A 14536-nucleotide genomic window follows, 5' to 3' on the forward strand; every position below is an offset into this window, starting at 1 on the left:
TGACATAGTTTTAGGCTAAAAAACGAACCCAATTAATGATGACCCTTTTCAAATTTCTTCAAAAGCTGGAGTGAGTTTCAAAGGTGTGGCTGGGACTTTCTGATTAGGTTTGCCAACGATTCGACACACATGACATGTTTTGCAAAATTCAACTACATTAAATTAAGACAAGATATGGGACAACAATTTGGTCACAAGTTTTCTTAACACCCAAATGATCTGCCAAAGGAGTTTCATGGGCCAAACTCAAAACATACTTTCGATATGAATTTGGAAGAACAATTTGATGGAAAACGTTCCATGCATTATCAGCAGGTATATCTGGCTGCCTCCATTTCCTCATCAAAACGCTATCCTTGAAATAATAGCAAAAAGTAACCATGCCAGCTTCTTCTAAAGAGAGTTCCCTGTTGGCAAGAACTTTGAGTTCTGAGTCTGAACCTGTAACCTAACTAACTATTCGCTACCGAGAATGGGTTCTTCAACAGCCAAACTGTCAGAATGTTTAGTACTCTCCCTACGAAAATTAAGACAGGTCAAGAGAATGATCCATAAAGGTGCCAGCCAACTTTGCTTAGCCATGGTACGAGTAACGACACATGAAGGAAAACACGTGGAATTTCTTGTTCAAAATGTTCAGTACTTTCTGAAGTGCTAGGCTCAAGACAAACAATAGGATCAAAGCCAAACAACTTTCCCCTGCCAGAGTAATCCCCTGCCAAAGTCATCCCCGATGAGAAAGTCTACACCTTTAAAATGAAGTGTCTACAACCCAACCTTCACCAACCCAGACACCAAATCTGTCTCGAAATGGAGAGGTGCACTGGTAAAACTGGTAACACAAGAGTTAGCTGATGACTCCTCAGAAAGGTGCAAAATACCACCCAAAATCAGAGTTTGAAGAGCACCAGTATCCTCAAAACACAAAACCTTTACTAATAAAAGGTAAGTACTCCTCTTTGATGACTTGCCTACAACAGCTAACTCCTCACTAACCAAACCACAAAAGTCTATGACTTGACAAAAGCATTTGGGGAAGAATGACTGTTTTTAAAGCAAGCTTTCTACACTCAGAAATGACAAGCCCTGGCTTGCGGCAATATCTACAAGTAGCCCCCGACGAAGCTCCAGAAGTAGTTTATGAACCCGCTGGAGTAGAACTTGACTTTTTGAAAACAAACTCAGAACCAGATTTGTTAGAACCAGATCTAGGAGAGTAAGTATGAACTATCCTTTCCTGATTTTATTCCTACGAACTCCTGCCTGTTAACCCCGACTGATTAAAACTAACCCTGGGAGTTAGTGATTAATCATCAGCCAAAGTAGCAGCCTTGTGTTACTGATCCATTTTCTGCTCATCAAGATATGTCCGAATGTCCGTTGACACACACTGCTTAAAAACCTCCAGCAAAACCAACATCCTCAAACTAAGAATCGCTATTGACCTCCTGTACACAAGCCTATCAAATAGAATTTACTTCTCCCTTGCAAACTAAATAAAAGTAGAACCATCCCTTTTCTTAGCAGGCCTAAACTTTTGCCTGTAGTGAGTGAGTGTGTATTGTTTTTACGCCGCTTTTAGCAATATTCCAGCAATATCACGGTGGGGGAGGTTTGCCTGTAAGCTTCATGAACCAATTGAAAAGCCTTCAAAACTTCAGCCTTAACAACCTGATAATCAGAGCTCCTATCAATAGGTAAGACAGAATAAACTTCCTTCACTTTGCAACAACATGGTCCACTGATGTTGAGGCCATTTCAACCTGCTAGCCACCTCTTCAAAATGTAAGAAAGACTTCTCAACTTCTCATGTTCAGAGATGGCAGAATGAGTCTTATAGGTTTGGAAAGATCGAACAGTTCACCATCTGTTGAGGTAGGGTGAGAGGGGTCATTCTGTAGATCAATTTGCTTCGGTTTAATTTCTTTATCAGCTCCAACCTCTAATTGCTTAATCCGAAATTCCCTCCCTTTATTCTCAGCTTCCATTCTCATTTTTCCTTATATTTTCCTGCCTCAATTTCTTTAAGTCGAATTTCTATAGCCAAGTTTTCTGTCTAGCCAAAACATCAGTTTATTCTTAAATGAAAGCCAAAGCCTCATCATCCAAAATTTATTCCTCAAGCAGGTAAGTAACCAAAATTTTCTTCACATCAGACTTAAGCATACCTGCTTTAATGTCAAGTTTGTAATGTTTGGCCAATACGACAAGTTCAGACTTTTTGAGCACAGAGAATTGTTTCGCTGAAGGTTGGCTGACACATTCCTATACAATAAACACCTTAGTGATTGTTTGCTTCACACAATATTACAAATTTATCAAATACAGTGGTGATAGCAAAAGTCGGTGTCAATATTGTACATTCACCCAGTGGCGACAGTGGTTAAGGGATGCGCTTGGCAGGGACTCGAGGATGATAAGTGATCCACACATGCAAGCTCGATGAAAATGCGGGTGAGTGAAAGTCACGTTAACACGCTCGTGTCTCCTTATATACAGAACATTAAAGCTGTTTCCACAACATTCCATCACTGTCCGCAGTAACCGGAAGTTTACACACTACATTAGATATCTAAATATAGTAACTTCCTGCGGTTTATTAGATTAAATAGCACAACCTTCCTGACGACTAATCACTGCCCCAATACAGTGCGATGAGCGTCTACCTTAACAGAAACAACACAGCTCCAAACATTGTTTAACAATAAAATACACTGCCATATAACACCAATAAAACGCTTGTCATTTTAGCATTCTGGTATTGCTATAAATGCAACCTTTAGCCTTGTTGATATTACAAGGGTACTACATCCGCGTAAAAATAAAAACATTGATACGAAAAATAAACCAAATGACAGAAACAGGAGAGTCTTAGTCCTCCATCGCTATTTATATCAATATATTTCGAGTCCTATATGTGTCGAGTCCTGTATGTATCGAGCCCTACTTACATCGAGTCTTATGTGTATCCTGGTCAATATATATTGAGTCCTGTATATATCGAGTTTTATATGTATCGAGCCCTATATGCATCAAATTCTGTATGTATCGAGCCCTAGATGTATCGAGCCCTGTATGTATCGAGTCCTATATGTATCTTGCCCTGTATATATCCAGTCCTATATGCATTGAGTCCTGTATACATCGAGTCCTATATGTATCGAGCCCTATATGCATCGAATTCTGTATCTATCGAGCCCTAGATGTATCGAGTCATATATGTATCGAGCCCTGTATGTATCGAGTCCTATATGTATCTTGCCCTGTATATATCCAGTCCTATATGTATTGAGTCCTGTATACATCGAGTCCTATATGTATCGAGTCCTACAAACAAAGACAAAAAGACAGAACCCTTTCCATAATCATAACGTTTCTCTGCTAAAGTCTGTGTCCCCTATAGGAGTCCGACTATATCACAAGCATGTTTATGTGAATCATGAGTAATTGATAACAGGTGTTCTTTAAAAGGTTAACGTAACCCGCTCCACAGCAACAAACATGTCTACCACATGTCTACCACAGAACACAGAGATTGTCACTATCACGGTCAGCCTGACAAACTAATGTCCCATCTGCTATCTCTCATGATAGGTACAACATTAACTTATTTGTTTTACCTTCTTTCAGTGGCATTTAGAAGTTGGAGTGATGAAGTAAGATGAGTTCTATGGATGGACAACTTCTTTATTACAATTGTAATAAAGAAGTTGTCCATCCATAGAACTCGTCTTACTTTATTTGTTTTATGTAGTCCTTCGCAATGTTAACATCATATTATTCAAGTGCTGTTCAAAATAAATCTAATATTTAACTTTTTTATTTTTACTTTTTTATCATGGAGGTCATTGCAGTTGTAGCCTATAAATAATATAATAACGCCGAATCGATTTTGTGTGAATAGTAATCCAAAATATTGTGAACACGCTGTTAACAAATTTTGTTGGTATCAAAACTTTAAAATCATTATGCATTCTGATTTCAAACCGAACCTGTTGAGTGTCTTTCAGAGCGGCACGCCAGTTCCGATGTTGTCACGGGTAGAAAGCGCATACCAAGCGCATGGTTGCCTCATACGATTCTTATTCAAAATTTGTTTAATAAGGGTGACAACATTCGCGGCCTCAGCAAAGCTTTGTAAAACGTTGTATGGTTGAAACAAACGTGGAGACAATTTGACGTATCGATGACAAAGTTTGTGTCTGATGGTTTTCCCTATTTTGACTTTGGGATTGCACCACATGTGAACAATTGACTTGCCTTTGCATGTGTGCCACCTGTGGGGCAGGTTACGCCCGCTTTTGTACTGATGATACAATCGGAAGCGAACAATAGACTCTGCTTTTAGCAGAGATTTCTGATGTGTAGGTATCACAAGCAATTCGTTGTGAAGAGTTGCGTCTCTAGGGCACGCCATAAACCTATCATTGTGTGTCCCGATTTGCCCCTGTTATATTTCGAGGTTTGTCAGGACACGAACCAAAGTGATAAACTCCTAACGCCTGCCTTCCTCCCACATTAAACTGACATGTCATGATATGTAACACTATCCCAAGCGGCGTTAAACCCAACGCATTCCCTCTGATATTACTCTTATATTAAAGATATAAGGTCAAACGGTTGAGCATATCTTGCAAAATAGACCATAAAATGGGACTGTCGGGGTTTTATGTAATTACCGATATCAGGCGTGCATATATACGTAAATAGGCATATTCTCCTCATCAGGGAAGGCTTAGCGCTTTGTTTGTTGAACCCTTAACATATGAAACAAAAGGCATTAGGTTAAAGACATTGGCTATTGTTTCTTAGTACTGGAGTTGACATGTACATAAAATGATGCCAACTAAATGCCAAACCCTGAATGCACCCATTTACCATGGAAGAACAGAGACTTTGATCACATCTGTGAGCATGAGCCTGTTTATTTTCTAGTTCGGGCAACAGACAGCGAACCTGTCAGCTGGGTCGATGTTACAGAAACTTTGTACTGGACAGGTTCCTGAGGAACCGAGCCCACAAAAGAGGTCTGTTCCTTGGTCATCTTTCACTGGATCCTTGCCACCAGGACACAACATGACATCTGAAACAGGCACAAACCATTATGGAGAACGATTGACTGAAACATATTTATTTTGCCATGATCATGTAAGTTGGTACGAATATGATAGCCAAAATCCGATGGCTATAAGCAGAGTTGACAATAATAATTTATACGATCTTAATTAATTCTTCATACGGTCGATATTCTCTAGATAAAGATTTACACTTCATTGTTTTAGCAGGTCGTTCTTTGAGGTAAACCTGTGTTTCAGATTCGCAGGAATTGTGATTATTGGTCTCTCAGCACCATAATAATGACAAAGTGATAAACGTTTACGACCTGCATTTACACTTTGCTGTCACAGCTAAATTATTAAAACGACTCTCAGTTTCAATTGACAACACTTTCCAGGTACATACACCGCCCTCGTGGTCTAGTGGTAGAGCGTCCGCCCGGAGAGCGGAAGGTCCGTGATTCGATCCCCGGCCGCGTCATACCAAAAGACGTTTAAAGATGGTACTTGTTGTTACCCTGTCTGGCGCCCGGCATTAAGGGGCTAAAACAAGGACTGGTCGGCTCGGAATCAGTATACTGTGTCTGAGTGGGGTATTCATGTGAAACTGTGGCATGGTATCTCAGTGGGCTAGAAGTATTAATCGGCATCAGTCCGGACTAGTACTAGCAGCCACATAAACACACACACATACATGCACCTCGCTACATAAGTGCAATAATCTTGGATGCGACGTTAATTCCCATTTCACCTCACCTCCAGGTACGTGCCAGGGTTTTCGTTTTTCATGAGCACATCTCGTCAATCACATTAGGGGAAAGCATAGGTTTCTGTGAATATGACTGTTTACCAGTCAACGAAAGGGTGATTGCTGAAACAATTTGCACATTGAAATAATGACAATGATGGAGTGTAAACAAAACATACTTCTCTCTGACCGTGCATCTGTACCCTTGAGTAGACACGGAGTTAGAAGCTGTGGAAACAAATATAAATATAAAGGCGACATGTAACACATAGCACAAGGGAAATTGTTGAAGACGAAGCTTATTTCCCATAAGGCCCTTGTTAAAGATGAAACCTGTGTCAAAGTAAGTAAGGATAAGAGAAATGGATGAACAACTTCTCTATTGCAATTACGAGCGACGTAGAGAACAAGTACAAACTTTAAACTTCCAAATGTCTCTCAAAGGAGGTGTGTCAAAGTACATGGCATGTTGAAAGATTAACAACACAAATTTCTCAAAGCAGATACCCAAATGTCACGGCAAAGATCGCACAGTTGGCAGCACTTTAACGAGATGACACAAAATATATAATTCACCTACCATTAGAAACCACAGACACGTCATCGTCAGTTTTCTCTTTGACGCGACAGGTTACTAGTGAGCTTGTTTATATCGAGATGAGACACATTAGGTGTTGGGTAAGGCTCGACCAAGTTCAAGGTGCAGATGTCACATATCCATAACCGAAATGACATAGATAAACATTCGTAATACTGATGTCATGTTACGTTTTTGTATAGCGCCGTTTTACAGCCTTATCATATACGTTTATCTTTACATGTAGCGTGTTAGTGGGCGTAGAGAGGAGATGTGTGGGCACACAGACGAATAGCCAGAGAAACCTTCACCAATTGCAACGCACCTGCAATGTGAAAAATTAAAAAAAAAAAATCTATAGAATAATTTGTTTAAATGTTTATGTAACAATACATTCAACTTCCATCTTCTGTTATATACGCGAGAACACGTTTGCATCGTCAAATCTCTGGGGAACAGAGTCCATTGTAGGATACCAATTAGATCATAGGCATGTGTGTATGAATCACTATTCAATTTGTCAGTGACAGTTTTACCTTTACTGGAGAAAATTTGGTCAGCAAAACGTTATAACCTTGACCTATATCTCAACTGCTATATTGGCGATACTTAAACTGTTTATGTTAATTCCTCGTCGAATTACACCTGTGATGACAAATGAAGTATTACAAGAAGGTGTCATATGCATAACTGATTGCATTTTAGAAGGTGTAGTATCAGGGACGACAGAACCTAGTTCTGAAATTCAACGTCCTATCGCTTTTAAATGCGACGTTTCTGCACAGCTGCTAGATTGAGTATACGCATTTTCTTATGTGTCAGTTTCTAAATCATGCCAAGAGGTTCTGCGTAGCAGTTGTCAGTCTGAGAGGGCGTGCAGAGTAAGGTTTGAATGTGTTGTGGCACAGTTGATATGTACATCACTTTGCAAATGTTATGAAGACTGTGATCGCATTTGATTGTCACTAGGCATCCAAAACATTAGCCATGTACAGCATTGAGTACACATATTGTTGTCGAACCCTGGCATTCATCGTGACGAGCGAAGGTATTAAGTATTATTATACGCCACCGCTCATGAGGTAGAGGTAGGGGTGAGGGTAGAGGAAGGGGTAGCGATAAGAGTTAAGGTAGAGGTAGGGTTTGGTGTGGAGGACGGGTAGAGATAAGAGTTAAGATACGGGTAGGGGTTGAGGTGAATTAAAGACAGGAATAAGAGTGATTGGTTTAGGGTAGAGGAAGGGGTAGTGACACGAGTTTAGGTAGAGGTAGGGGTTGGGCTAGAGGTAGAGGTAGGGGTGGTGGTAGGGATAAGAGTTCAGGTAGAGTTAGTGGTTGGGAAGGAGGATGGGATGGGGATAAGTGTTAGGGAAGTGGTATATATTGAGGGTAGCGGAAGGGGTAGTGATGAGAGTTAGGGTAGAGGTAGGGGTTGAAGTGGAGGAAGGGGTGGGGATAGGAGTTAACGTATAGGTAGAAGTGGAGTGGTGGTAGGGGTAGGAGTGGTGGTAGGGATAAGAGTTCAGGTAGAGTTAGTGGTTGGAATGGAGGATGGGGTGGGGATAAGTGTTAGGGCAGTGGTATGTGTTGAGGGTAGAGGCTGTGGTAGTGATAAGAAATGATGTAGAGGTAGGGGTTGGGTGTAATTGCTGGGACGGAAGAAGGGGTAGGGATAAGATTTAAAATAGGGGTAGGGGTTTAGGGTAGAGGAAGGGCCCCAAATTATAGAAAACATGATAAACACATTCAAGCAATATGTTAGACTCTTGTTGAATATGAGGCAAGGTCTCGTGAGGACTTCTTATCAATTACAGACAGGCCTTTGTGAATGTGGGTTGGGTTTGGGGCAGAGGAAGGCTGAGAGATAGCAGTTTAGTCAGGGGTCGGGGTGGGGGAAGAGGTATGGATAAGTATTGGACAAGAAGTTTGGCTTGAGGTAGAGGAAGGCGTAGGCACAAGAGTTGGGGTAGAGTAAGGGGTAGGGATAACAGTTAAGACAGAGTTCGGGGTTAGGGTAGGGGAAGAGGTGGTGATAAGTAATAAGGTAGAAGTTGGGCTTGAGGTAGAGAAAGGGGTAGGCACAAGTGTTGGGGTAGAGTAAGGGGTAGGCGTTGGGGTGGGGGAAGGGGTAGGCACAAGAGTTTGGGTAGAGTAAGGGGTAGGGATAACAGTTAAGTCAGAGGTAGGGGTCAGGGTAGGGGAAGGGGTGGTGATAAGTATTAAGGTAGATTGGACTTGAGGTAGAGGAAGGGGTAGGCATAATGGTTGGGGTAGAGTAAGGGATATGGATAGGAGTTAAGGTAGGTGTGGGTGGAAGAAGGGATGAGATTTAAGATATGGGAAGGGATTAGGGTAAAGGAAGGGCCCAAATTTATATAAACATGGTAGACATATTTAAGTTATATACTTGACTGCGTTTAAGTATTCCGTCAGGTATCCTGATGGCTTCTTATTCACTACAGACAGGCCTTGGTGAACTCCATGAGAACCCATCCATCTGCCCCAACTTAAGAATTCTAGGAATCCAAAGTTGGGGTTTCACAATCAGATCACCTGTCACCTATCTTTGAGGCCATTTATGATTTTATCGTTTCACTTGGGCTGACTGTAGGGCTGTATGAATGAGAGCAAGTTGTGGTAATTGTTGGTGACTAAAGCCAGGTAAAATTGTCGAGATTGAATCGTGTTTGGCAGACAAATACATGGAGTGAATGTCCTTGGTTTAACTTCGTATTTAACACTATCTTAATTACACCACAGCGTCTCAGTTTGACGTCGGTAGAAAGCCCGAAGTGACGGAGGTAACTAATATTTGTAATTAGGATGAAACCCACAAGTAATGTGTTTACAAACTAAGAAATGAGAGGCGCCTGCCCGAGTGGTTTATTCTCCCTTCGAATTCAGTGTTGTATTGTACGATGAACGACCAAGAGTCGGTTATTTCTTAAATGAGATTTTACTATTATGTACAGCCTCTTCATTGATGTAAATAAAATGTACAAGCTTTGAAAATATTTAACCTTTTTAAATACTGATGACTCCCTGACTAGAATCCGACCTCGGCTATGTCAAATTAATGAACAGGGGGCCTTTTTTACATATTCTCATATAATGTTTACGTCGATTATCTGTACCTTTTCTCCCAATACCGATCTTTTAGATAAGATTGTACGGGTATTGCGTTTATCTACGTTGCCCAGGTACATGTCACAGGGTACAACTCAATCGACACGTCCCTCTCAAAAATATAGTCGTCAACACAACATGTCTCCCATAAAACAAGTTGAAAGCTTTATTGATATCTTGAATGTTGTAACCGTGTTACAACTTTTGAGCAAGAAAACAAATCTCCTCCAAACAGGAGAACTCCATTTAACGGTTCCGACTATCTCACTATCCAATAGAGATGATACCAGGGTGTCAGCGAAAAGGGGAGCGTATGATGCATCCGTTACAAGCACATGCAAAGGCAAGTCAAGTGTACACCTGAAACAGCACGGTAGCATAATTGTGATGAAAATAGGGAATTGAATTGAATATCATTTTTTTGTCATTAATGCGTCATGTTTGGAACCAATCTGAAACTATTTGTCAGTACGGTTCACCGATATGTACTTTCTCTCTCTTTGAGGCAGGAAATAAACCAAAAGTATTCTTTCTCTAGATTGATTGCCGTTATTAGAACTGAGGATTGTTTTTACAAGCAGGCTCTTGATATTAATTAAGGTAAATGTATTTACCCTACAAACTCTTAACCAAACAACCTCTTTGCCGTGTAAATATGCATGTGTGGTTGATTCAGCGGACACCTATTAGTTTGCACGATATGATATTATCCAAAAACGTCATTGTGGGGCTATTTATCATACTACTGGAAGTCACAACGCCTTTCATCCGCAGATGTATTCATATCGCCTCTTTCTTCTTCGTGTATTATAGATAGAGAAACTCACCCGAGTGTCTTTAGATATCAAATATATCATCACGAGTTGATAAAAGTGGGAAAATTCCGAGGCTTGCCGAGGATTTTTCCCACTTTTATCATCTCGTATTGATATATTTGAGATCAAAAGACACTTGGGTGGATAAGATTGCAATAAACCATATTATTTACAAACTTAATCGGTGGCAATTATAAACATACCAAATTACCTGTAAATCTACAAATCATTATTAGACTTGAACCAGTGCGCCAAGTTACCACCTGGTGCAGGTCTTACACCGAAAGGGGAGCATTTAAAACGTTAATGTCAGCTGGACATATTAGGTACTTAAGGGCTTTCAGTTTGAAGGTAGAGTGGCTCCAGATTCTACCGAGATGATGGCCAAAGTCATGTATAAATTGCATAACTAATTAAAAGGTTTAACATTGATTTCTAAATTGTAAATATGAACAATTATAAAACTAACATAAATATATCGGAGAAAAGTTCAATTAATTATGTTTACCGGAGCTTGTGAGAACTGGTGAGAGTTGATGAGGAATGGCGAGAACTCCCTATGAATTCAGTTGTTTATCATAGATATAAACGTGTTCCTGATGTTTAACCGACAGTTCTTGTACAAATATGGTGTCATTCCGTGTGTATAACCGATGTATACAATCTTGATACTCACTTGACACGAGCAATATTTGTCTCGTTTAGATGTTGTCAATGTTTTTAGACATGACACCTTTCTTAATTTCTACCTTTCAGCTACATGGGTGACAGCACTGCTTATTGCATTTTCAAGTTTTGGAAGTCATGTACCTTTTCGATGTCAAGCACAATCTAATTGCTATGGGCGGAAATAGGCGACACTGCAACTAGAATAAGGAATATTGCAACTGTAAAGTGATGTTTACAACTCACATCGGGTCCAACACATTATCATAATGAGAACAGTAATCCTATTATTATCTACATGTCAATGTGTTTCTCTTACCGACAACTTTTTAATGTCTCAACTGAAGAAAACTGATCTGATGCTGTTGTCTCAGATCTCACCTGACATTTAGCATCAAGATCGATTAAAAGGACGGTAATTGTCATCGCTTAAAGAAACATATTCTTTATCAGCCTTAAGTGCTTACCATTATTAGCATATCCAAATACGCTTCAATCTAGGATATAATATGAAACATCAACCAGAGCTACACGCTGTCATGTTGTAAATGTATTACTGCTAACTAACTGTAGGTCATATAAACACAGGCGCCTTCTCAACACTCGAAAACTCGAAGCAGTGGTCGGTCAGATAACCTTTCCTTGAAAAACTATTTATTATTATTATTATGTTTATGATTATTATTATTATTATTATTATTATCATTATTTACTGGGTGGGGGGTTTCACCACAGTCACAATTAATCTTATAAATAACTCCTTTGCTTGTTTTAGGGAGGGTTATGGCCATTAGCTTGGTGGGTGGTCCTGAGGGACGCGAAGCCAGTGACGATGGTATGGATGCATGCTTGGTGCGTAAGTAATCTGCAGATCTGATGTGAATTCTTGCTAATGGAATGTTAGGGTCATTAGGGCGGTTTCTGGTCGTTTTGGGTTTGGGCAAGGGTGTGTTTTGCTAATGTGCTTGTTATGACTGCCACCGGTGGGGAAGGGTACGCTCACCTTTTCGCGAATACATGATATCATCACTATTTGATGGCGATTGGTTTAAACATATTAATATTTCGACTGAAATTGGGATTGGTAAACAAGTTATTTTGATACCTCTCCCTATGTAAACTAACAAGAGATACTTAAGGTGTATATGATTACATGAACTGTCCCGTGGTGGTCAGTTATCAAGCACAACAGAGTCCGGCGACTGCTTCGTCTTGCACTATAAATACTTTTTTTAATTCACAAGAAATAACACAGGAAGATGTCTTCAAGCAATTTTCATTTACTCAGCAATTTAAGACCGAAACATAGATATCTTGTTTTTGACATTTTCACAATCAGAACACGAGATAAGACAATTTTGCACACTATATTACAATATGTGTTCACCAAATTCTTACATGAAACATCACACTGTAGGATTATCAATACCATTGGTGAGCAGCGATGTATGCTTTGAGATCCGTTGACACGCCGTCAACCAAGTCGCCCCAGCCTTATCACTAAATCCATTCAATCACCTGATACAACCAGCATAGGTGGCGTGGGTCAATGTCTAACCCAGACTCCCCACAAGAAATATGCCGTTATAATATGAGAAGGCTTAACGACTACACCTATCCCACTAGGGAATCTTATCAAATTAAGAGTTATAATCACTGCAATAAGTTTCACACCTTTGCTGTTATGCACAGTTTCTCACTCCAAGAATCCAGTTTTCTTTTCCCGTCTGTCTCCAGGGTTTTAGAACATCTAGGTACCCTATCATTGAAAGCTGACACCGATTGTCTCTGATCTGGCGCTCGTAGGTAAGGCATATGAAACTTTTCTCTCTAATGCACGTTTCAGAACATCCTGTTGTACTGTTAGCGTTTTCCTTTCTGTCATTGTATCCTTTGACAGACAGGCCAGGGTATGTCATAAATCCGTTACCATACGTTAGGCAACCTGGGAAATATACCATCCCACATTCAAAATTGTAAGTAAGTACATGTAGAATGTACTTTAATTAATCAAATAGCATGAATAAAAAGATGACATTTCTGGTTATTGAGTGATCTAACAAAGTTAACACTGTCATGCGTTCTGCTGGCAAGACCATATTATCTGAAAGTATTTTCGTTAGAATCGCCAACACAAAAGGCTTATTAAGCATGTTTGTTAAAAACTGACTTACGTTGTACACAGTTGTTCCCGGCAGGGTTGAAGCTGTACCCTGGTATACACTTGCAGGTCCTGGCAAAGCACACGAACTTCCTGGTTGTTGGACAGTCAGAGTCAGTTATGCACCTCGCTTCTCGTGTCCTGCCAGCAGTATGATCTGTGCAAATTCTCGGTTATTTCAGTCTGATAGTTATAAAAAAATATTCCATATATGTTTATCTTCAGAATTGCAAAGAATATTCACATTCAAGTTAAATTCATATTGTCCAGTCTCGAGCAAGTACATTCACAAAAGACTAGACTGGATTTGAAATGTAATGCAACATTGTGTATTCTAGTTATATTTCAGGGACGAACTTTATTCACAATAACAACATGTCCTTTATGAGAGAAAAGCGCAATTGATCACAACATATTTTGAATGGAATGTACACCTTGAGCCACGACACGTCTGCCATACAATATTTTGTAAGAAGTGCTACCGCTTTCAACTTCACTCTCCATCTCCCAAACATTCTCACCTACATCTACACCCTCACCCTCATTAACATCCTCGACCTTGCATTAATTCTCACCCTCATCTACACCCTCACCCTCATTAACACACTCGAACGTATATTAATCCTCACTCTCATATACACCCTCACACTCATTAACACCCTCGACCTTATATTAATCCTCAGCCTCATATACACTCTCACCCTCATTAACATCCTCGACCGTATATTAATCCTCACCCTCATATACACCCTCACCCTCATTAACACCCTCGACCTTACATTAATCCTCACTCTCATATACACCCTCACCCTCATTAACACCCTCTACCTTATATTAATCCTCAGCCTCATATACACCCTAACCCTCATTAACACACTCGACCTTACATTAATCCTCACCCTCATATACACCCTCACCCTCATTAACACCCTCGACTTTATATTAATCGTCACTCTCATATACACCCTCACCCTCATTAACACCCTCGACCTTATATAAATCCTCACCCTCATATACACCTTCACCCTCATTAACACCCTCGACCTTAAATTAACTCTCACCCTCATATACACCCTCACCCTCATTAACAACCTCAACCTGATATTAATCCTTCCCCTCATATACATCCTCAACTTCATCTACAAACTCAACCCTATATAAATCCTCACCTTCATACACATCCTCGCCCACATTAACACCCGCAACATTATGTAAATAGTCACCCTCATATACACCTGCACTTTTATCTATATCATCATCTGCTTCCTCGATCTCATCACCAAATTCATAAAATCCCTCAAGCATGACTGTATCCAAATCTACACCCTCACCTCTGTACCTTCACCCGGTTGTACATCCCCACACTAATCAACTCAATCACCTATA

At 40.1% G+C, this 14536-nt stretch overlaps 1 long non-coding RNA gene across 1 annotated transcript; it reads right to left on the reverse strand.

Annotated features, from left to right (window-relative positions):
• Positions 1-4907: 4907 nt before the first annotated feature.
• LOC139457663 (uncharacterized) lies at positions 4908-6541 on the reverse strand. The gene is made up of 3 exons (XR_011652617.1): positions 6386-6541; positions 5985-6033; positions 4908-5083 (listed from the first exon to the last, which is right to left on the reverse strand). It is a non-coding gene; the product is annotated as an uncharacterized lncRNA (long non-coding RNA).
• Positions 6542-14536: the final 7995 nt, after the last annotated feature.

Source organism: Haliotis cracherodii, unplaced genomic scaffold (genome assembly GCF_022045235.1).
Source record: "Haliotis cracherodii isolate W230 unplaced genomic scaffold, xgHalCrac1.p SCAF_12, whole genome shotgun sequence".
Taxonomy (NCBI): Eukaryota; Metazoa; Mollusca; class Gastropoda; order Lepetellida; family Haliotidae; genus Haliotis; species Haliotis cracherodii.